At 43.8% G+C, this 23,036-nt stretch overlaps 1 pseudogene; it reads right to left on the bottom strand.

Moving 5' to 3' along the window:
* Positions 1-2,881: 2,881 nt before the first annotated feature.
* LOC147115938 (uncharacterized) lies at positions 2,882-13,947 on the bottom strand (annotated as a pseudogene).
* Positions 13,948-23,036: the final 9,089 nt, after the last annotated feature.

Genomic DNA, 23,036 nt, shown 5'->3' with positions numbered 1-23,036 from the left:
TGGGGAGGTGTGGTTGAGATTAATGGTATCACTCGTGAATTATTTCATCACGTAGAGCCTGGGCAGAAAGGGGTTGTCTACATTGTAGCCTCCCTTCCTTTTCCTCCTTCTCTTCCTCGTGCTGCTCCTCAGCTTCTCGTCTGATAGGTGGTGGCAAGGGCTGTTCCCTCAGGTTGTGCAGCTTGCAGCATACTAGCACAAATCTTGATAGCCACTCAGCTGAGTACTGCAGGGCTCCTCCAGAGCGGTCCACACAGCGTTACCTGAGGACGCTGATGGTGTGCTCTATAATATTCCTTGTGCCAGCATGGCTCTCATTGTAGGCCTGCTGTGCACGTGTGTTTGGGTTCTGGACCAAAGTCATGAGCCATGTCATGAGTGGATAACCCTTGTCACCCAGTAGCCAGCTTTTGACTTGCTATGGTGGGTAAAATACAGGTAGCACAGAGGACTGCTGCAGAATGAAGGAATCGTGACTACTGCCAGGTTGATGATCCCCGGGGGAGTGTGTGGGAGGTGAGTGGTGTTTGTCTGGGGTAGGCTGATGGTGAGTGAGCTTGGGGGGCAGGAGGAAGCACTCCTGCTCCTCCTGGCCCACAAGGATTGCTCCCCGAGCTGTGATCGCCTTGCTGTAGCTACCAGGAATCCCAAGGCCCAGGGTCCCTGGCTGGCTGTTGTTAAACCTGCGCAGCAGGTTAAAGCAGGGGCTTCATGGGCCTCATTATCATATTTAAAATGCCAACCCTCCTCCTGGCAGCGGGTTGGCTGCCTGTTCCTCAGTCCCACCTGAGTAAAAGCCGAAAATGGGCGGGTTGGAAGCGGCTTGTGGTCGGGATTTAGATTTTCAATACTTTAACTTCCCACCACCCCCAATCCACCTGTTTATTCATGTTAAAATACCCCCCTTAGTGTCTGCACCCACACATGGGCACCTGGGTGAGGTACTGGAGGGTGCCTGGCACATGTAGAACCATACCCCACAAGGGGTCAACATCCTCAGGAGAAGACTAGAGGGAAGAAAATTACCAAGTAAATAAATTAAACACGGGAAATGAACCCTAGATGACAGAAATATCAGGGCTAGGGAATACATCAGTACAAGATGCGATTAAATTAATGGCCCTGAAATTGCAGTCTCCATGATGGTGTACTCTCAGTGAAATCCATTTGAACGGCTCTGAATCGCCTGGTTGGGCGCAGAGTTGGGCTATTTGGCCAACAAATGCCCAGCAATTGCCCATGCAACTCTTACAGCTGGTAAAAGCAGGCATAGGGTCTGCCTTCTTCAGTGTAAGGGTGTGTATATATAAGGCTTAAATAAAACATTTAAAAATCCAAAATGATGTACATGCACTTTAAATGAGTTTGTGTAAATATTGGCCCGGATTAAGATGTTTAAAATTATTTATCAAAAAATTACATTTTTATTGAGGTTGGTGCAATGAAGGAACTTATGAATAAAATTGCAATTCAGTACATTTATAACTATTAGAATTCTGTACCTTGTATAATTATTTGGGGATTCCATTACAGATCATTAGGGGATTCCCTTTGTAAATGATTGCAATGAAATCTTCCTTTACCTTTGGATGACCGGGCCCACGTGATCCTGGGTAGGCTTCCGAACCACCTGCGTCCCTGGGATCGGTGGGCCTTTACGCTGCCATTAGACTTGAGGCCTGAGACTGCAACTCTTTGCAGCCTGGACAAGAGGAGGTACTTTCGGAATTGTTTTGCGGGTTGGAGGCGTATTCCGGAGGTACTTAGCTGACTACAATTTCTAGGCCAATGTGTCTAGATATCAGGAAGTAGTAAGTGAAGAGAATGAAAAAGAATTGAGCAAGATAAATTAGGAAGTAAAACTGCAGTGAACATTCTAGTGGATATTCAGGAAGCCAAATAATTGAAGTGCTGATAATTGACATTCTACTGCAATGTATAAAATGTTGGAGGTTAGTCCTTAAGGGTGCAAGGATTAAACAGCAATTGAATATTTTTAAGAATACATTGGACAAGGTGCAAATGGACTTCATACCATACAGAGTGAGATATACAGAATCAAATCCGACATGCTAATTGGTTAAATGGGGGAAGGGTCTATGTAAGTATAAGGGAGAACAGAATTCACTTACAGAAGGAAATGGGGAATAAACCAATGGAAAGACAAATTAACACATGAAATTAGTGGGAAAAAATAATTAACAGACATTAGGAAATTTCTAAGATCTTGGGGTAAATTTTCAGCAAATACAATGGAACCTCCAATATCACTATAATAATGTGGGGATGGGGGAATGGGTAGATAATTGAGAGTCCCCCAAGGCAGGTACAGTATAAATGGCTTAAACTGAATGTAATCTTTCTTGGGTTATGGGGTTGATTTATGGCAGATAGGAGACCAGTCTCAGTGGGCTGTGTAATGAGGTAATGTCTCTTGCAAGGTTTTGCTCTGTGAAAGTTCTGGTGGATAATCAGGAAGCCAGACAATTGGAGCGCTTATAATAGAAGTTCCACCGTAACCTATTAAAGTGTGTGGGGGGTTAAGGATGGAAGTGATGAGATTGAGACGAGAACCATATTGTGAAGCTCTTCAATTGTTTTTTGCATAAAGGTTCAATCGTCGAAGATGCCAGCAATATTGCTCCCAATAACAAGTGAAGTGGGGAAAACAGTAGCTGGAGATAAAATGTACTATCTATAACAATGTTCACTCCAGACACCAGTGGGTTAATTTTAACCACCCTATGATGGGCGGGAGAGGGTAAATATGTCAAACCCGATCCCAACCCGCCGCGAATGTGTCTACTTCCGGTTTAATCGCAATGGGTTTGAGGGTGTCTGAGTAACCCGCCCTGGAGAGGTGGGTCAGTGAGTTTAATATTTAAATGCGGCTCCGTTCCTCAGATTTTGGGAGCCAGTTGAATTTAACAGCTGCGGGCTGGGTTTTCCAGGGCTCGGGAAATGCAGCAGCTAAAGGGAAATGAGAACTGCCAGATCCAACAGGTTAAGTGCCTTTTAGAGCACTGTTGTGGGCCAGGAGGAGCAGGAGTGCTTTCCCTGGCTTCTCAAGCAAACCTGCTGCCGCAATCTGCTGAGCCCCCCTGTGACCTAACGAACCCCCGCGATCTTCAGACCCCTTCACTATGCCCCGATCTTTCCCCCCCTCCCTCCTTGCTGCCATACTCCGATTCCCCCCACCATGCTTCGATTGTTTCCAATTGCTGGGGATCATCCCCAATGGTCTCTGGCGGTGGCCTTCTACTGCTGGTTTTCCCGCCCCGCAGCTGGCCATCCTCTCAATCTAGCCGGTTGCGGGGCGGTAAATGGAATAAAATAATGGCCCAGAAATTCGGGTCTTCACGGGTGAGTACGCACGGGATACTCACCCGTAGGCCCAATGGAAGTGCCGGTTTCCTGCATGTACTGCGCATGCGCGGGAAACCGGCACTTCTATTCCCCTGAACAAAGGGGTTCAGAGGTCGAATGCGTGCACAGGAGAGGCTGCGCGTGTGCATCAAACTTAGTTTTTTTTTACAGGTTTTCCCGGGAGGGTAAGTCTGCAGAAGTTAGACATGTAAAAAGCAAGCGTAAGGCCTGCTTTTTACAAGGTAAGTGGTGAATTAATTAAAATTAAAACATTCTTTCCACAGGTTTATTATTTTAAAATACTTTAAAGCAAGGTAAGTTTATTTTTAGCCTCGTTAGAAAATTAAAATATTTTTTCAAAAATTTAAATTATTGTTTAAAATAGTTATTTCATGTAATTTATAGTTTATTTAAAAAATGTGATTTAAAAAAAAAATTATTTGAAGATTTAGTGCTATTTTGGGGCCATAGTATTTATAAGTTTTGACAGCTCTTCCTGTCAATCTTATGAATGGAGCATTCCCTGCTCCGATTGGCTCTCCATGGCCCATGTGATCCCAGGGGATGCATATAACTAACTGCGCCCCTGGGATACGCAAGAACTGCGCGCCGGCAGCTGGACCAGGCCCCGGATCAGAATTCCACGGGGGCCCACAGCTCAACGGCCGGTGCGCAAGGTAAGTGCAGGTTGGCGGCTTGCACTCGCGGGAAGCCCCCGACCTGAATTCCTGGGCCATTACGAACGAGGTCCTGCCGTTAATTTAGGTAGGATCTCCACATTCCCGGCCTCTGACATATGCCCCTGCTCCCTCCCCGCCTCCCCGTAAAGTACTGACTCCTCACCTCCAGTTCCTCTCTATATAGCCAATGTGGCTTTTTTCATCCTCCTAGGATCCAACATTATTGGTTTCATATCGAGAATACATGCTGGGATTTTGTTGGATATGTTTTCTTTTTATCCAACAAATTTAGTAACTGATTAACAGGAATGCTTAAGCCACAAGTATGTTATGAATTCTGATATCCACCATGGGCCAAGCATGTTTTCTGTTTGTTATTTTTGCTTTGTAAAATTGGCTGTTGTTTCTGTTGCGGGGCTGGAAACAGAAAGGAGTGGAAATACAGAGGTGATAAAGGCACCTTTGTCTGCTTTTCTGGCCGTACTTGGGATACAGAGGAGTGGATGTTGAGAATGATGGAGAGGGAATAGTATCGTTGCTGATCCTTTGTTCTTTTTGTAAAGTGTTATCAAAGCACAAATATAGTCAACTAATAGTTAATAAGAACATAGGAAGGTAGGCGAAAAAAGAAAGTTCATCAGCGCGTCTGTGCGTCTTATATAGGACCATACATAAAGACTGCCGTGTCAAGCAGAAGGCCCACCACAACCTTCTCAAAACCACAAGGGATGGGCAGTGACGTGGTCTTGCCGGTGTTGCCTATATTCCAAGAACAAAAATGTTTGTTTTTTAAAAGTAGGCTTGTCGTGCTAACAGAGAAAGGAAGTGGTCTGTGACACTTTCAGAGACCCTTTGCACACCTGGTAACTCTTTAAAAAAATAGCTTGCCTATATATGGAATTATTATCATTATTAGGTCTGTCAACGACTGTATCCAACGGGGTCAGAGACTTAAACCACAGGAAACACTGCAATCAGCTGCTGCAATAAAAGTATACATTCTGTGATTTCAATTAAAAGCTGCAAATTTAATTCTGTGCACTTGTGTATTAATTTTATATTTTTTGGTATGTGTTGAAGAGGTATTTGTGTTTCATTTTAAATGGAACAAATTACTCCTCATCATTAGACCTACATTCCATTTTAATCCAGGATGCACTTTATTAAAAATAGAATTAAATATATTACTACACATAATAATTACTGTAATATCTCAACACTGCTATTAGCTGGTGCAGGAGGACATTGCATTGATACTGGACAGGGTAGCCACTTTAACATACAAAAGGCACCAACAACAATTTGCATTTATACAGCACCTTTAGTGTAGAAAAATGGCCAGAATGGGATTGTGCAGAGAAATGGGAAAAACTTTCAGCATTTAATTTATATAATGAAATTAGTCTCATCATACAGTTTGAATTCTATTGAAAACAACTTCACAAACTCTCACCTTTAGGATAATTCCCATTACACAGTACGGATCAATGGTTGTGTTACTAACTGTTTTCTCTGTTATGCATGTTGTTCGCCTTCACTAACCTGGTTTACCAACAGTACTGTCTCTTATGTATCTTGTTGCTGGCTCCAGGTAAGCAATGCTTCTGCCAGTAAAATGTGACATCAGTTCCCTTGGAAACAGAGCAGTTGAGAGTGATGTTTGGAGTTGAACAGTTACCAATAATTATCACCATGGGCTGGGAAACTGATTCTGAAAAAGACAGAATATAATGAACGTGGAACCTATTTATTTTAAAGTAGGGATCTTCAGCAAATGATGCATTCCCTCCATTGATGCTGTGATGAACGGCTAATTAATCAAAGTGGTGTCTGCAGGGGATGACATTCCTCTTTCAATGGAAAAGGGGAGTACGTCTGTTTTTTCCATAATTAATCACCCATTAACAGTCTTGCAGGAACATTTAAAGTTGAAGTATGCAATTTCTGAGAATCTGATTGATGGGCTCTTAAATAAGGAGAAAAACAGGCGTTCTACCATGTGTATGTTAAAAGAGAAATTTCATCCTGTAAATATTTGGAGGAGATGGATTCTGACTTCTGATTATGCGCAAATAGCCACATGGGAATATGATGTCGTGGCGATAACTGAGACCTGGCTCAAAAAAAGGCAGGATTGGGTATTAAATATTCCTGGATATAAGGGGCAGGATTTTCATTCAGGAGTCGGGTTGGAGGCAGGACTACAACTTTCAGGGTTGTAGTCCCGTCTCCATCGAGATGCGGCCAATCCACGCGATTTTAACTTGATTGACCTTGTTGAGCCCGCCCAGCAGGCTCAACAAGCCAATTAAGGGCCACCCGGCAACAGGTGACGTCACAGACTGAAATTTCATCTGTCAAGAGGTTTTGACAGATGAAATATCAGTGTTTGAAAGCTGTTTGAAGCTGTCAAACACTGACAGTCTTACTTCTAACCTGAGTCCTTCTCCACAGACTCAGTTAGAAATCTCTCCTGCACAGAAAGCTGAAGGCTGTCACTTTTGACAGTTCGCAGCCATTCTGCTTTCTGTGCCGGTGAGATGAGGGGCTTCCGGGACCTAAAGGAAGGAAGGCTGAAAAGGTAAGAAAAGGTCATTTAAAATTCTTTAATCACTTTAGACACACCAAACACACTTACCTTTGCACTCATGCACACATCACTCACCTGAACACCGACATCTTGACCCCTCCAAGTCCTTCAACCCGACGGCCTGCCTCACAAACTTGGCGTGGTTTGGAGCCGTCGGGAATCCCGTCAACCTTAAAAATAGGGATTAGGCTAAAAACTGCTTGTTAACTACCTGTTAATAGGCAGTTAATTGGCACTAATCCCTTCCCGCCTCGGGTAGGCGGGTCCCAGTGTGGGGCGGGTACCCACCCCTCCTTTGAAACTGACATGGAGGTGGGTTTAGGTGCAGGATGGGGTCGGGACCCCTGATTTCGGGATTTTAACCCCCCGCACGCCTCCAATCCCGACTCCATGGCCAATGAAAATCCTGCCCAAGGTGTTCAGGAAAGATAGGGAAAGAAAGAAAGGAGGTGTGGTGGTAGTATTGATTAAGGAGAATATTACAGTGCTGGAGAGAGAGGATGTCCTGGAGGGGTCAAGGACAGAATCTATTTGGTTAGACCTAAGAAACAATAGAGGTACCATGACACTACTAGGTGTATTCTATAGGCCACCAACTAGTGGGAAAGGTATAGAGAAGCAAATTTGCAGGGAAATTACAGAGAGGTGCAAGAACTATAGTGTAATGATAATGGGGGACTTCAACTAAGCTAATATAGACTGGGATAGTAATAGTGTAAAGGGCAGAGAGAGGGAAGAATTTCTGAAGTGTGTTTAGGACATCTTTCTTGATCAATACATTTCCGGCCCAACGAGGGAGGAGGCATTGCTGGATCTTGTTCTGGGGAATGAGGTGGGTCAAGTGGAGCAAGTGTCAGTAGGGGAACATTTAGGGAACAGTGATCACAGTATCATAAGGTTTTGATTAGCTATGGAAAAGGACAGTGAGCAATCTAGAGTAAAAATACTTAATTGGAGGAAGGCCAATTTCAGTGGGTTGAGAATGGATCTGGCCCAGGGAAATTGGAATCAAAGATTGGCAGGCAAAACTGTAATTGAACAATGGGCTGCCTTTAAAGAGGAGATGGTTCGGGTACAGTCGAGGTACATTCCCACGAGGGGGAAGGTAGGCCAACCAAAGTCAGAGCTCCCTGGATGACGAAAGAGATAGGGAGTAAGATGAAGCAGAAAAAGGGGGTGTATGACAGATATCAGGTTGAGAATACAAGTGAGAACCAGGCTGAATACAAAAAGTTCAGAGGGGAAATGAAAAAGGAAATAAGATGGGCAAAGAGAGAGTATGAAAATAGACTGGCAGCTAACATAAAAGGGAATCCAAAAGTCTTCTATAGGCATACAAATAGTAAACAGATAATAAGAGGAGGGGTGGAGCCGATTATGGACCAAATTGGAGACCTACGCATAGAGGCAGAGGGCATGGCTAAGTTACTAAATGAGTACTTTGCATCTGTCTTTGCCAAGGAAGAAGATGCTGCAAAACTTATAGTGATAGAGGAGGTAGTTGAGATACTGGATGTGATGAAAATTGATAAAGAGGAGGTACTAGAAAGGCTGGCTGTACTTAAAGTAGATAAATCACCAGGACTAGATGGGATGCATCCTAGGTGGCTGAGGGAAATAAAGGTGGAAATTGCGGAGGTACTGGCCATAATCTTCCAATCCTTCTTAGATACGGTGGGGGGGGAGATGGTACCGGAGGACTGTAGATTTGCAAATGTTACACCATTGTTCAAAAAAAGGTGTAAGGATAAACCCAGCAACTACAGGCCAGTCAGTTTAACTTCAATAGTGGGGAAGCTTTTAGAAATGGTAATCCGGGACAAAATTAACAGTCACTTGGACAAGTGTGGATCAATTAAGGAAAGCCAGTACGGATTTGTTAAAGGCAAATCATGTTTAACTAACTTGATTGAGTTTTTTGAAGAGGTGTACATGGATTTCCAAAAAGCATTTGATAAAGTGCCACATAATAGGCTTGCCAGCAAAGTTGAAGCCCATGGAATAAAATGGACAGTGGCAGCATGGAAAAATTGGCTAAGTGACAGGGATCAGAGAGTAGTGATGAACGGTTGTTTTTCGGACTGGAGGAAGGTATACAGAGGTGTTCCCCAGGGGTCGGTATTAGGACCACTGCTTTTCTTGATATATTTTAATGACTTGGACTTGGGTGTTCAGGGCACAATTTCAAAATTTGCGGATGACACAAAACTTGGAAGTATAGTGAACAGTGAGGAGGATAGTGCTAGACTTCAAGAGGATATAGACAGGCTACTGGAATGGGCAGACATGGGGCAGATGAAATTTAACACAGAAAAGTGTGAAGTGATACATTTTTGTAGGAAGAACAAGGAGAGACAATATAAACTGAAGGGTACAATTCTAAAGTGGGTGCATGAACAGAGTGACCTGGGGATATATGTGTGGTAAACCACTTTTACCGTTCACTATCGTTACACTATAGTTATCACTGTTAGATCGTTTCCCTGTAGTTATCACTGTTCACATTGTTGTATCACTGTACGAGGTCGCCTCTTGTCACGCTGCTATACCTGGGCTGACCACTGCCGACTCCGCCCATGGCTCCACCTACCTGCCCAGGTATAAAGGTGGTCGACTGGCTGGTATTCCTCCTTCTTGGATCCGATCACCCACGAGGGTGGGCTCTGTTATTTAGTCAATAAAAACCTATAGTTACTTTCTTAACTCGTCGCTTTTCATTGGGCGAATTGATAGGTATATCAATATGTACACAAATCGTTGAAGGTGGCAGGGCAGATTGAGAAAATGGTTATAAAGCAGACGGGATCCTGGGCTTCATAAATAGAGGCATAGGTTACAATAGCAAGGAAGTTATGATGAACCTTTATAAAACACTGGTCCGACCTCAGCTGGAGTATTGTGTCCAGTTCTAGGCACCGCACTTTAGGAAGGATGTGACAGTCTTAGAGAGGGTGCAGAAAAGATTTACAAGAATGATTCCAGGGATGAGGGACGTCAGTTACGTGGATAGACTGGAGAAGCTGGGGTTGTTCTCCTTACAGCAGAGAAGGTTGAGAGGAGTTTTGATAGAGGTGTTCAAAATCATGAGGGGTCTGGACAGAGTAGATAGAGAGAAACTGTTCCCATTGGCAGAAGGGTCGAGAACCAGAGGTCACAGATTTAAGGTGATTAGCAGAAGAACCAAAGGCGACATGGGGAAAAACTTTTTTACGCAGCGAGTGGTTAGGATCTGGAATGCACTGCCTGAGATGGTGGTGGAGGCAGATTCAATCATGGCTTTCAAAATAGAATTGGATAAGTACCTGAAGGAAAAAAATTTGCAGGGCTACGGGGAAAGGGAGGTCGAGTGGGACTACCTGAAGTACTCTTGCAGAGAGCCAGCATGGGCTCGACGGGCCAAATGACCTCCTCCTGTGCTGTAACCATTCTATGATTATATGATTCTATGACTTGCCAGTAGCTTAGAATGCCTGAACATCTCCTTAATTTACAGGCAATACTTTTAAAAGATGCAACGTTCATGAAACAGCATTTTTGTCAAACTTTTGCATGTGGAGGGCATTGCTTTGTTGTGTTTTGACACAAATTATGCCACCATGTTATATTTGTGAAGATTTGGCAAACACGTTTACACAAATACAGTGCCCATTAAACTGGTTTCCATAAACACTGTGGCCCCCCGAGATTTCTCCAGCTCCACTCCATCACTGGAGGTGCAGCAAGGCTGAACCTCTGGCCAACCATCTTCTCCAGTGTTGACTCCATCCCAACCACATGGATATGGTCATTTACATAAAGGTGCTAGGGACCCCACACTCTACGGTGTCCAGCCAGTGGAAGGGTGGGGGGTTTGGTGAGGGCAGGAATTTGGGAGCGGTACTTTAATCATAAGCTGGCCGTTCTGATCAAAGATTAGAACTGTCTTTTTTTTAAATTGCTGCCATTTCATTCTTGCCAATAGGAAACCAGCATCAGGCTCCCAGTTCTGCAATCACTTATCAAGCACGCCCACATCAAGCAGGCATACTTTCCGTGGGTTTCAAGAAAGGTGGGCCGAGTAGGATTTCTGGTGACCGCATCACCTTGCCAGGCCTGCACCTTTCAGTCATGACTGGATGGAAGGGAATGAGCACAATACCCTGTCATCCCGTTGGAATTTTGAAATGTGGGGAGAGGGGGGACAGAGAGTTGGCAGAACAGGGTCCTGCCCCAATAGCCCACCCCCATCCAGGGTACACCCCAGTTCCGCCCTCCCATGCCCCTTCTGGGTCTTGAATTTTTATATTCAGTCACAAAATCTAAAGACACTGAACCACTTTGACCTCTGTTTTGAGGGCAGCATAAAATACTTTGGTTTCAATAACAGCTTGAAACTGGGATCTGCAGAACCAAACCATGCACTTCAGTGGGGAGGAGAAGGAATTTATGCATTAATACTAAAGGAGGGGACTTGTTTCTGTACAACAGTCACATAGCATTTCACTAACCGTAAACATTTCCTGACAGTAACTTTAAACAGAATTTGTTAAGATTATTAATTAACTTACCAAATACCACAGATCTTGAAAATATTTCAATTACTGCTCGCCAAATCTCTGCTGTAGTATTTGTATTCTATTTTGCACTCTCCAGTGTCACAGACCTGTACATTGTCCAGTACTACAAAACTGGCTCCCTGTGTTTGTACTGTGCCTTTTTACAGGGGGTGTATACTCTATGATTTTTCCAATGTCCACCCTACTATTTTAGTAGTAACTGGGAATTTGATTCGAAATGTCACTTCATCTTGATCCCTGCCTTGGTGGTTTACAAAGAAATGGACTTGTTCTTCTTCAGCGACCATAGTGACTGTACTTGGGATGGCCTGTGTTACTGCTCTACAACCTGTAAGCAGTACTAGAGAAGAAAAATGCATTTGGGTATCAGTACCGATTATTGTTCACAATCTATATAAATATAGTATTAATATGATGCAGTCTTGTTGCCTGGGATTAAAATCATAATTTTTGTAACGTTTACAACCTTTTATGAATAGTTGAACTGAGTGAAGTTCAGGACCCTTGAGATCTTGATCCTGTCCCTTCACCTTTTAAAATTGCACATATGGAATGACACTATTCCCATGTTCCTTGTGCATATCGGAATACAAAAATGCATCTGAGTCAAATGGTGGTAGGTTCAAGCCCTACTCCAGAGCCTGACCTCATAATCTAGGCTGACACATCAGTACAATACTCTTACTTCAGATCTCCTATACTGCTGAAGTCTTCAGAAGCAATTTCCCTCCCTACCCCATAGGTGGGAATCCTGTCGGGAGTCTGCCAAAAATATTCCGGTGAGTCTGACCCAGGGACATCAGTTTGGTCGAGCGCACGCATAGGGCAGACAGAAGTCCTGCCCTGCCGAAGTTGTCCCAATGTAGGAGACACAAGATAAATCGACCCTAGTGAATGTCTCTGATCTCATGTCATGTCTAATATTTGCCCATATACATTAGTAATTAGTGGTTACTGCAATGGACTAATAACCCAGAGTGCGCGAGGTCAAATCCCACGAGGCAAGTTGTGAAACTGAATTTACTAAATCTGGTAGGAGTACCAGAAAACAATGACCATGAAAGCTGTTAGAGTATTGTAAAAGAATCAACTGCTTCACTAATATCCTTCAGGGTAAGGAATATACCAACCCTTATGTGGTCTGATCTATACAGGACCTCAGTCGCACAATGTTGTTGCCACATTTTAGGATTTTTGACATCTTTTCCAGTTACGTTTTTGAAGCAAAATTTATTCACACAAGTCTAAAATAAAAACTGAGATGAAAGGTGATTAAAATACTATTGAGCTGCGCAAGTTGGGAAGTCCTTGTTGCCAGTTGCTTGGCAGAGGTTGTCTGGCATAGGCATTGTCTTCTGGCTCTGAACATTGAGAGATTAAAAAATAGGAACAGAAACATACATTGGTAGTTAGGTATTTAAACATAATGTTGCTAGGGCAGGATTTTGTTCAAACTCTCAAGATTAGGGTGCAGTAGAGTAGTTAAAAATTATTTTGCTTAATTCTAGCAAGGTGACCCATTGATGTGGGGAAGCATACCGTGTTCTTTATTTTGTATTATTAAAACAAAACAAAACTGTTGCACTGGATTATCATTTGCTGTCTACGAAATAAAGCAGCTTAATGATTTTTTATCTGGCCACCACATTATGTTGGTCTGCCTTCAAAACGTTTGCAGAAGTACTCGTGAGGACATATGCGTAAGACATGATATCCAGTTTGTGTGTCAAGGGAGGCAGATTGTTATATCCCCCAGTTCATACTATTGTTAGTGGATATTGGGCAGCGTGAGTCAACTCTGGCATGCAAGGGGCATGGGATCCACTCACGGGAGTGACTGACGCCACTGAACCTGCGAAGGCGTCTATGGCAGACCTGACTCTGAATCCCCTCGGATGTGGCCTAGCAGACCACTTAGTTGTAAAAGGAATGCATCAAGAAGGCAACCCAGCACCACCTTCTCAGGACAACCAAGGATGGCAATAAATCTGGTCTTACCAGAATCACCCATATTAAATAAAAACACATATTGAACCCCGAATGGTAGCTTTTGCCATATATTACTTTTCAGTCTCAGAAAAGCATTTGGCCTCCATTTCTCAAAGCATGTTGGTTTCACCAATACATTTTGCTACTACTGATGCAGAAGAAAAGAAGTATGTCTCCATCCTAGTTATCAATAATAACCAGAATAAACAGCAGCAGCCAAGTGACATTATCTTGTAATTTATCATTTACAGTTAAATCAATAGGGCAGCCTAAACTTTACATTCACCCTTTAAAAGATAGGATTGTTTCAGTATAGAAAATGGAAGTTAATTATTTATTATGGGACTCTACCACCAAGACTCTAGTTACATTTAACACTAAGGTACGCCTTAACTTACTTACAGTTTAACAAAAAGTGCCAAATCAAGATAGTAAATGTTACTATCGTACTAGTAAAATCTTACCTTGTGTCACAAAATGTGCTCCCAGATGGTAGTCCATTTTAAATTAATTAACCACAATCTGTAGATTTGCATTTTTAATCAATAAAGCTGTTTTAGAAATAGAAACCATACTTTTATTAACAGAAAGGTCATTGCATTCACACTTGTGGTTTTATTTCCTGGTCAGTTCTTGCCCATAACACCTTTTATAGTGACACAGATAGATATGGCCATCACCCTCATTTTTTGCATGAGTGGCATATGCTTTAGTGTACTATTGCTGTTCTGGGTGCATAACAAGCTTTCTTCCATTTGTAAACCATGTTTGTGTAATTCCTCGGTGTTTTATCATTGCCTTCACTAGTTTCGACATCTGCTGGAATTACATAAATTTAAGTCATTATTTTATCTAATCCAAAAGTATAAAAAGACAAAATGTGATTTTACATTTGTACTAGGGCACTGAATGATCTAGTCCAAAACTGATAAGTTTAGCTTTTTCTGCATTGGTGGAAAGGTGCATGTTGGGCTTTGTGCCCACCTGATTTCTCCATTGACCACGGCATAGTTTCCAGCGATGCTGCCATTCCTTGCATCCAACAATGCTATGGTGATAATGACGTAAAATGTGAATTGTGACAATTTGAAACAAATGCATCAAGAATGTGTGTATGGATGAGCTTTTGGCAGATTATCTTGGAAGTGATGGCAATCAGTGAGGAGCCGACAGAACGTTTCCTTAGATGATTTTCTGTTCTGTCCACCCAGATCTCTCCAAATTCAGGCAGAATCTGAGTGGGAAATCCCAGCTCTAATGTTTAACACCAAAACATTTAGTGCTTTGCATTTGGCAACACATGCTTGTTGACAGCATGGCTGCTACCATCCACAAGGTGATCACTGTGAGTGGTAAGATTGCAACTCAATTGGCCACAACACCAAATACGGCAGTAATGATGCCTGTAACTAGGATGGCTGCAGAGTTCCGGAAACAACTCCCTCGTCCTAAGTCCAAGAGGAGATATATAGGGAGAGCAATAGTAGGGAGTGAGGGCTTAGCAAGAATTCAAAGCCCAAAGTTAGTGATGTAGAATATTTTAAAGATGTGAACAATCAGTGCTATTCTCAAGCCTTACACTGGGATCATCACTGATCAAAAAGATGTCAATAGTTCAAACCCGGAAGAGTCACAATTGAGACAATGGGGATGAGAACCTTGCACCAGCAGTTCCACCTGAAAGCTGCTGCTGCTGCAATAAAGTCTGCAGCAGGAAAACTAGGAGAAAAGGACAGAACCTAGCTAACTCTTGCAAGAATAGATTAGTTTTGGATTCTTTGGGGAACCAATGTATTGCCTAATTTGAGAGAATAAATGCCATCCAAAACTCTATATATACCACATCCACTGCATTCCCTTTATCTATACAATCAGTCATTTCTTCAGTCTGAAAGAATGTAGACAGCTAAAATTTTAACAGGGAGCTCAGGGAATGTTGTAAAGCCACTGCATTCCTCAAGAGCATAAGGATTCTGGTGGCTCATAAGCTCAAGGCTGCATGAATACCTGAGCTGCTTTGTTCCAGTCAGCCTCAGTTTGGTGGCTAAAAGGCTGTGGGATTCTGGGTATGGCTATAGGGTCACCATTTAACACATGAGAAAAAAGCCCGAGTCCACATGCCAACTGAGAACACTCACAAAGCTGACGAACAGCTTCAAATGATTGCTGACTACTCATAATACAATCACAAAAGTGAGGTTTTTGCAATGGCAGATTTAGAAATTTCTAAAAGAGATATTGGCTAATTAACAGTTCCTTAGGGACTATCACAAAATGCACTTATTAATAGAGTGCCGCTAAGGTTCTGTAGGGGTTCTGATGGACTCCTGTCATACTTACAGTGAGAGACCAGCAGATCCCAGCAGAAAACAGTGGGGACCCGATGGTGATTTTTTCTGGATCGACCCTGTGTACGAGAGACGTGCCTGGGGTCATGGGTGGGGGTGGGGGAGTGTACGTGGGTGCTCGTAAACCCTCCGGTGGCGGGTAGGTGCTAGATTTTCCAGCCACACGGGGCATGCAGGTGCCAGAGAGGTGCCTGTAGTGGCGCTTGCACCCACCTACCCCATGCAAATTAGGTGCCCTCCCGGTTACCCCACAACCTCTGACGGGGACACCACTGCCAGGCACGATCCCACTGTAACCATTGGAATCTCGTCCTCTGGAATATCATGGCCAGTTGGACAAATTCATGTATAATGAGCCCAAAAATTCTGGCAGTTTTGTCAAATAAAATAAAAATCTAGATGGGTTATATAGCAGAGCAACTATTCTTGGTTTAATTACCTGCTGTTGCATGCCTGGTCACGGGCCATTCCAGTATCCATGTGATCGCTTGGTCATGCAAGCGCAGAAGAGAATTGTGGGGCATTCTGGGACAACCTCAGGAGAGCAGCCTGGCAGCACTGGGAAAGTGCAGACTGTTATGCCAGTGCACAACTCTGCCAATGCTGTCCGCCATCAATCACAAACAGGGGGGGGAAGAAACAGCAAACAAAGCAAGTAACAAGTGAACGTAATGGAGCAGATTAACAAGAGCAAGGTTGATGACAAACTTTAATTTGATGTAAGCTTGAAGCTGTCATTGTGCTTAGAGTTGGAGCAGTGACTGAAATTGTGTGACAGAATAGCGACAATACTTTATTACTTGATTTCTTCAGCCTGATAATTAAATATATGCCATTTGACACTTATACAATGACTGGGAAGTGTTTCGACAGCATTATTTAGCAGAGTAAGTTGGTTTATGCTCTTTGATCATGATTTATAAACATGAAAACCTCAGTGCGATAGATTGTGTTGCAACAGTTACAACATCTGCCGAGTACAAGCTTCCTGCAATGGTCAACTTTGTAAAGCAATTTAAATTGGGTTGCTATTCTTGGAGTCAGTGTTTTAACATTTTATTTTATCTTTAACTTCAATTAATATTTGCATTGATAATTTTCACAAACTTAAGGCCAATATAAGCCAATTTAATATCCAAAGTTTTGTTTTGATGTTGAGACGAAACTTTGCTAGGCCAGGCAAGATAAGAGGAGCCAGTTACAACTTCCAACAATGCACAGTAATAAGAACGCCTGCTACTTACAATGATCTTGTTGAAATTGTGTTAAGGTGCTTGAATTGCTTACCATGAATTTCTAGGAGGCAGCACAGTGACCTTTACACTCTAGCCTTCACCTGGAAGTGTTCTTTCACTCACAGCCTAACATGTAGTCAATCCACTAAAAGCCTCAGCTTGTTGCCTCCACCTGTCATCACACCCCTTATGAGTTGCATGCTGATACTTGAATTTTACTAAATGCCATGGTAACCAAAGGAAATTCACAATCTTTACATTCTTTTTCAAGACAGCCCATGACACCATAAAGAGAGCTGTGACTGATGGTGGATCCCCATCCCTTAAGAGAAGGAAGCTCTTCAACTCCTCGAGAAAGAGGCCATAGAAGATGGACAAGACTGGGAAATAGATGGGGAGGTGCCAGCTAACATTCTGCTTCCATTGTACCCCATAATACCGGTCAGCAAATTGTACCATGACACTCCTTCTACTGAAAATGACAATTTTCTCCTCTGCATCTCATTCTAACTTTTGTCCCTCTATTCCTCCTCTAGATGTGACTGATGATAATGAACCAGGCACCAAGCCTCCAGCCTAGTCAGATGTTGGTGGCTCTAGCCACGTTGTGCCTTGTCTGAAGAGCTGGGGGATCCAAATCTCATGAGCCTGCTATTAAAGACAAAAAAGGATGCTTGTGAACTCCAAACATATGTACAAGGGCTGGGGGACCATATTGGACAGTGTGCTGCAGATGTTGGATTTAGTGTAGTAGTCCACTGGCTACATGCATGGGTACGATATTGGATGACTTCACACCACTTAGTCCACCCTGCAGCATGTGGCACCTCCAAGGACATCAATGTGACAAAGAGAATCAGTTCTTTCTTAGGTTAGCTTTGTAGATCTTCCTTTAATTATGTCACTAGGGAGTTTTTTTTAGCTACCTTCAGAATCTTGTACCAAGCTTAACTCTCTCTGAGTTAAAAATAAAGTCTGGGGATCAAGCCCCACTCCAGGACTTGAGCAGGTAATCTAGGCAATCACACAGTTCAATACTGAAGGAGTGCTGCATTGCTGATGGTGCCATTTTCAGATGTAATGTTAAATCAAAGCTCCATTTGCCTGCTCAGGTGGATGTAAAAAATCCCATGGCACTGTACAAGGTCCACAGGAGGCAAACACAACAGGACTCTGGTACATTAGGAAGGACTCAAGGAATTAGGGCTTTTTATATTGGAGAGCGTAGACTTTGAGATAATATGATTCAGGTTTTTAAGCTGATGAAGGGGATGGATTCTATCACTGGATAGGTATTTGAGCTAGATAGGGCAGGGAGAACTATGAGGCATGTCGGAGGCAGAACTATGAGGCATGTGTATAAAATACAAATACAGAACAAAGAGTATATGTGGCAGCAAGTATTTATTTTTGGAGAGTCATTGACCTCTGGAATAGACTAGTGAAATGTGTGTCAAGTATGGCCTCACTGTAGTCCATCAATAGGGAGCTAGAGGGATTGCTCAGAGTCAAGAACATCTCAAAGTCTCGATGGTAGGTGAGGGATAGCTGTGATTATTGATATGAGTTTCAGAGGTCTCCTGGAGCTTGCTTGATTGTCTTCAGGGTTGGAGAGAAATTTCCCAGAGTTTTCCCCTAAATTGGCCTAATTGTTTTCTTTGTTTTTATTTGATTCTCCAAGGAGACTGCATGAAGGGGGTGGGGTGGGTCGATAGTGCATGCAGGTTGCACCATGTCTGTATCAGATGGGCTTGATAGACCAGTTGGTCTTTTTCTATCCTTTTTCATGTTTGTCTGTTTGTAGTTTTCCAGGTGTCCAGGCCAACGTTTATTCCGCAAACAACACCATCAAAATACATTTGCTGCTCATTTAACTCATTTGCTGTTTGTGTGATCTTGCTTTGTCCAAATCAGCTGCCATGTTTGCCTAAATAACTACAATAACTACACTTCAACATTAAAGACTTAGCTATAATGTGCTTTGGGGCTTCCTGAGGATGTGAAAGGCACTATATAAGTGCAATTTATTACTATAACTCAATATAAATCGTGCAAGTGTATCGGTTATTTGCAAAGCTTGAGGGAGGAGCTGTAGTGTATGTAACCTGTACCACCTTAAGAGACTACCTTAAGGTGATGAACTACTTTCTGATGGCTCCTGTATATTGTAGTACCGGTGGTGACCACACCGGTATATAAACCCTGTGGAGCAGTTTGTATTTCAGTTCAGCCCTGACCCTCAATTACTAAAGACCTGTTTAAGTATTCTGTTGTCTGTGTCCCATTATTCAGCATAACTACACTTGGGAAAACACAGACTCAACAGTGGCAACGAGTCTGATCGTACCTAGCGGCAGTTTTGAAGCTTCGCCCTTAGAACGGGCGTCGAAAAGGGGCATCCGCCCTCATCATCCTGCTGAGCACTGCAGCGCACGGGAGGCATCGAGAACCCAGGTTGGATTTGCTGGCCACGAAGTCCACCATCAGCAACAGGCAGTGATCATCCCTTCTACGACAGCGGCGGGTAAGCCCGATCTAGCGACACAGAGAGAAAGTCGGCTGAGTTGTCAGTGGGAGAAGGGGAGGGAAACCGAAGAAAAGGGCGGAGAACACGACCGCAGCCGGTGTAAGGGGCCGGACTGCAATCGGGCAGAGACGCGCAGCAGCCAGAGAAGCGTTAATGTCCACGAGGACCGCGGGAGCGGCAGGGAACAAGAGCAGCAGCGTCGGGGGAAATAAAGAACTGCTGGGAGGTGAGAACGGCAACAGCGCGGTAATCACCATTTTAGTCGGGGGGGGAAGAAGACAAGCGCGGGAAAAGCCGCCAAGCGCGGGAAGCCGCCATTTTGGAAAATAAATAAAATAAAGGAAACTCAACAAGATGCCAAAAACGGGTAACATCACTACTTTTGATAGCAATGTAGAAGATTGGGCCACGTATGTGGAACGCGTTGAAGTTCATTGTACAGCGAACGAGGTACCGGCGGATAAGAAAGCACTAACCATATTAAACTCGATGGGTGTGAAGACGTACGGGTTATTAAGGCACCTTGTAACACCAGATAAACCGGTAGGAAAGAGTTTCGCGGAGATTGTTACTATCCTGCAAGAGCATTTAAACCCCACGCCGCTGCTGATAGCGGAACGATTTAAATTTTACAAAAGAATTCAGCTTAAAGAGGAAAGCAACGCTGAATTCTTAATCGAACTGCGCAAGTTATCAAAGTACTGTCAGTTCGGTACAGGACTAGCAGACGCTCTGAGAGATAAGTTCGTGTGTGGGCTACTAAAGGAAGGAACCCAGAAGCGACTGCTAGAGGAAAAGGATCTTACGCTGGACAAAGCTTTCAGCATTGCAGCATCGTACAAGGCAGCAGCACGAGGCACTGCGGAAATGCAGCAAAGGCCATCGGAATTCAGCACCAATGAAATGGCATTGGGTGCAGTAAAGTGTTATCGTTGCGGAAGGACAACGCATGATCAGAACCAGTGCTGGTTCAAAGATAAAGAATGCAGGAAATGTGGCAGACTTGGTCACATAGCGAAAGTATGCTGGTCAGGAAAGAAGACCAGCAACAAAAAGTCGCCGCAGGAGAAGCACAAGAAAGTACACAAGGTGACAGAGAACAGTTCGGATGAACAGAAGACGGATTCAGACTCCAGCAGTAAGGAACTGGATTGTCTAAAAATACATAATGTGGGTAACACAGCAGACCACCAAACTATCTGGGTCATGCTTCGGATAGCAGGAGTCCAAGTGAAGATGGAATTGGACACTGGATCGGCATTGACGGTCATGAATAAGCAAGAGTACAAAAGGTTATTCTCACACATTCCCCTGAGGGATACGGAGATTGTATTGAAAACATACACGGGGCAAAGAGTATACCCCATCGGAAAGATAAAGGTAAAGGTGGTCTACAATGGTAAAGAAAGTCAAGGAATGGACTTGTATGTGTTACCTGAGGGAGGTCCACCACTACTGGGATGGGAATGGATCCGGAGAATAAATATGGACTGGCATTCCTTACAAGCACTAACTGTAGATTCCTGTAAAGAGGACGACGTCAAACCTAAACGACTGTCCAAAATATTGGACGATGCTAAGGAGGTGTTCCAACAGGGACTGGGAACACTGAAAGGAATTACGGCAAACATCAAGGTTGAAGAACATGCAAATCCAAAATTTTTCAAAGCCAGACTGGTACCTTATGCGATACGACCTGCTGTGGAAGCAGAGCTGGAAGGGCTAGAACGTTCAGGAGTACTGTCAAAGGTGGACTGGAGCAAATGGGCCACGCCCATTGTTCCCGTCATGAAGCATTCGTTGAGCAACAAGCCGGGGGAACCTGGGAAAGTTCACATCGGTGGCGATTTCAAGATCACTGTTAATCCGGTTCTTCACACGGTGCAATATCCGCTTCCGCGGATTGAGGATATCTTCGCTTCACTGTCTGGCGGGAAACACTTCACCAAGATAGACCTGGCGCAGGCGTACTTACAGATGGAAGTTGATGAAGCGTCACGCCAGTATCTCACGAGCAACACACATAAGGGCCTATATCGGTATAATAGACTGGTTTTTGGAGTGGCATCGGCTCCAGCGATTTGGCAAAGGGCCATGGAGCAGGTATTACAGGGAATTTCAGGCACACAATGCTACCTGGATGACATTCTGATTACAGGAGATGATGATAAGGAACACCTCGCGAATTTGGAGCAGTTGCTCACCAGATTGAAAGAATATGGACTCAGAGTTAATCGCCAGAAATGTGAGTTCTTTCAGAAATGAATCTCGTACTGCGGTCACGTCATTGACCAGGAGGGGCTTCATAAGTCACCTGACAAGATCGAAGCTGTTGTGAAAGCTCCCGCTCCGGAAAATGTGTCCCAGTTGAGGTCGTTCCTTGGGTTGATTAACTATTACCACAAGTTTCTTCCAAATTTATCCACGGTGTTACACCCGCTGAACACTCTTTTGCAAATGGGAGTACCATGGAAGTGGAGCGATGATTGTAAGCGGGCTTTTCAAAAAAACAAGGCACTGATCACCTCTAAGGAAGTGTTGGCTCACTTTAACCCAACGCTGCCTATTCGTTTAGCTTGTTATGCTTCTCCATATAGTATCGGGGCAGTGCTCTCACATAAGTTGCCAAAAGGCTTGGAAAGGCCAGTCGCGTTCGCATCCAGATCATTGACCTCCGCTGAGCGCAACTATGCTCAGATAGATAGGGAGGCTCTCAGCCTCGTGTGGGGAGTTAAGAAATTTAACCATTACCTGCAAGGCCAAAGGTTTACGCTGCTAACAGATCACCAGCCGTTGGTTTCCATCTTTAACCCTAAGAAGGGTGTTCCGGTTATGACGGCGCAGAGGCTTCAGAGATGGTCCCTTTTCCTAGGGGCACATCAATATGATATCGAATTCAAAGGTACAAAGCAACATGGTAATGCTGATGGGCTGTCGCGCCTGCCACTACCTACAGCGGAAGAAGCACCGGCAGTTGACCCTGTCGAGATATTTCACTCGACCATCATCGAATGCTTACCAGTCACCAATGCGAGTATTGAGAGAGAGACCAGAAATGACCTGACACTGTCTCGGGTCTACGATTTGACAGTGAAGGGATGGCCAACACATGGCGAACCACTGTTACCGGCATTCTCAGCCAGACGAGAGCAGCTGTCCGTCTGTCAAGGAACATTGATGTATGGAGCAAGGGTGATTATTCCTCCTAAATTAAGGGAGAGAGTTCTGAAGGAACTGCATGAAGGTCATCTGGGGGGAGTCAAGATGAAAGGCCTTGCTAGGGCTTATGTGTGGTGGCCAGGTATCGACAAACAAATAGAGGATCTGACTAAAAGCTGCTCAGGGTGCCAAAAAGTTCAAAATGCACCTCCAATTGCACTGCTGCATCCGTGGGAATGGCCGTCAACCCCATGGCAACGTGTGCATATCGACTTTGCAGGTCCATTCATGGATTCCATGTTTCTGATAGCGGTAGACGCACATTCTAAATGGCCAGAAGTGATTAAGATGTCGACCACTACCTTGGAAAAGACGATCGCAGTTCTAAGAACCATATTTGCAAGGAATGGGTTGCCGGAACAAATATGTTCAGACAACGGACCACAGTTCGTGTCAGAAGAATTCCAGAAATTCATGAAGAAGAATGGGGTGAAACACTATACATCTGCCCCATATCATCCGGCTACAAATGGGTTGGCCGAGAGATTTGTACAAACGTTCAAAAAGGCGATAAAGGCCATGAGCG

The sequence above is a fragment of the Somniosus microcephalus genome, chromosome 6 (genome assembly GCF_052327205.1).
Source record: "Somniosus microcephalus isolate GS21.2 chromosome 6, FLI_Smic_1.0, whole genome shotgun sequence".
Classification (NCBI taxonomy): Eukaryota; Metazoa; Chordata; class Chondrichthyes; order Squaliformes; family Somniosidae; genus Somniosus; species Somniosus microcephalus.
This window is presented reverse-complemented; position numbering and strand designations above follow the sequence as displayed.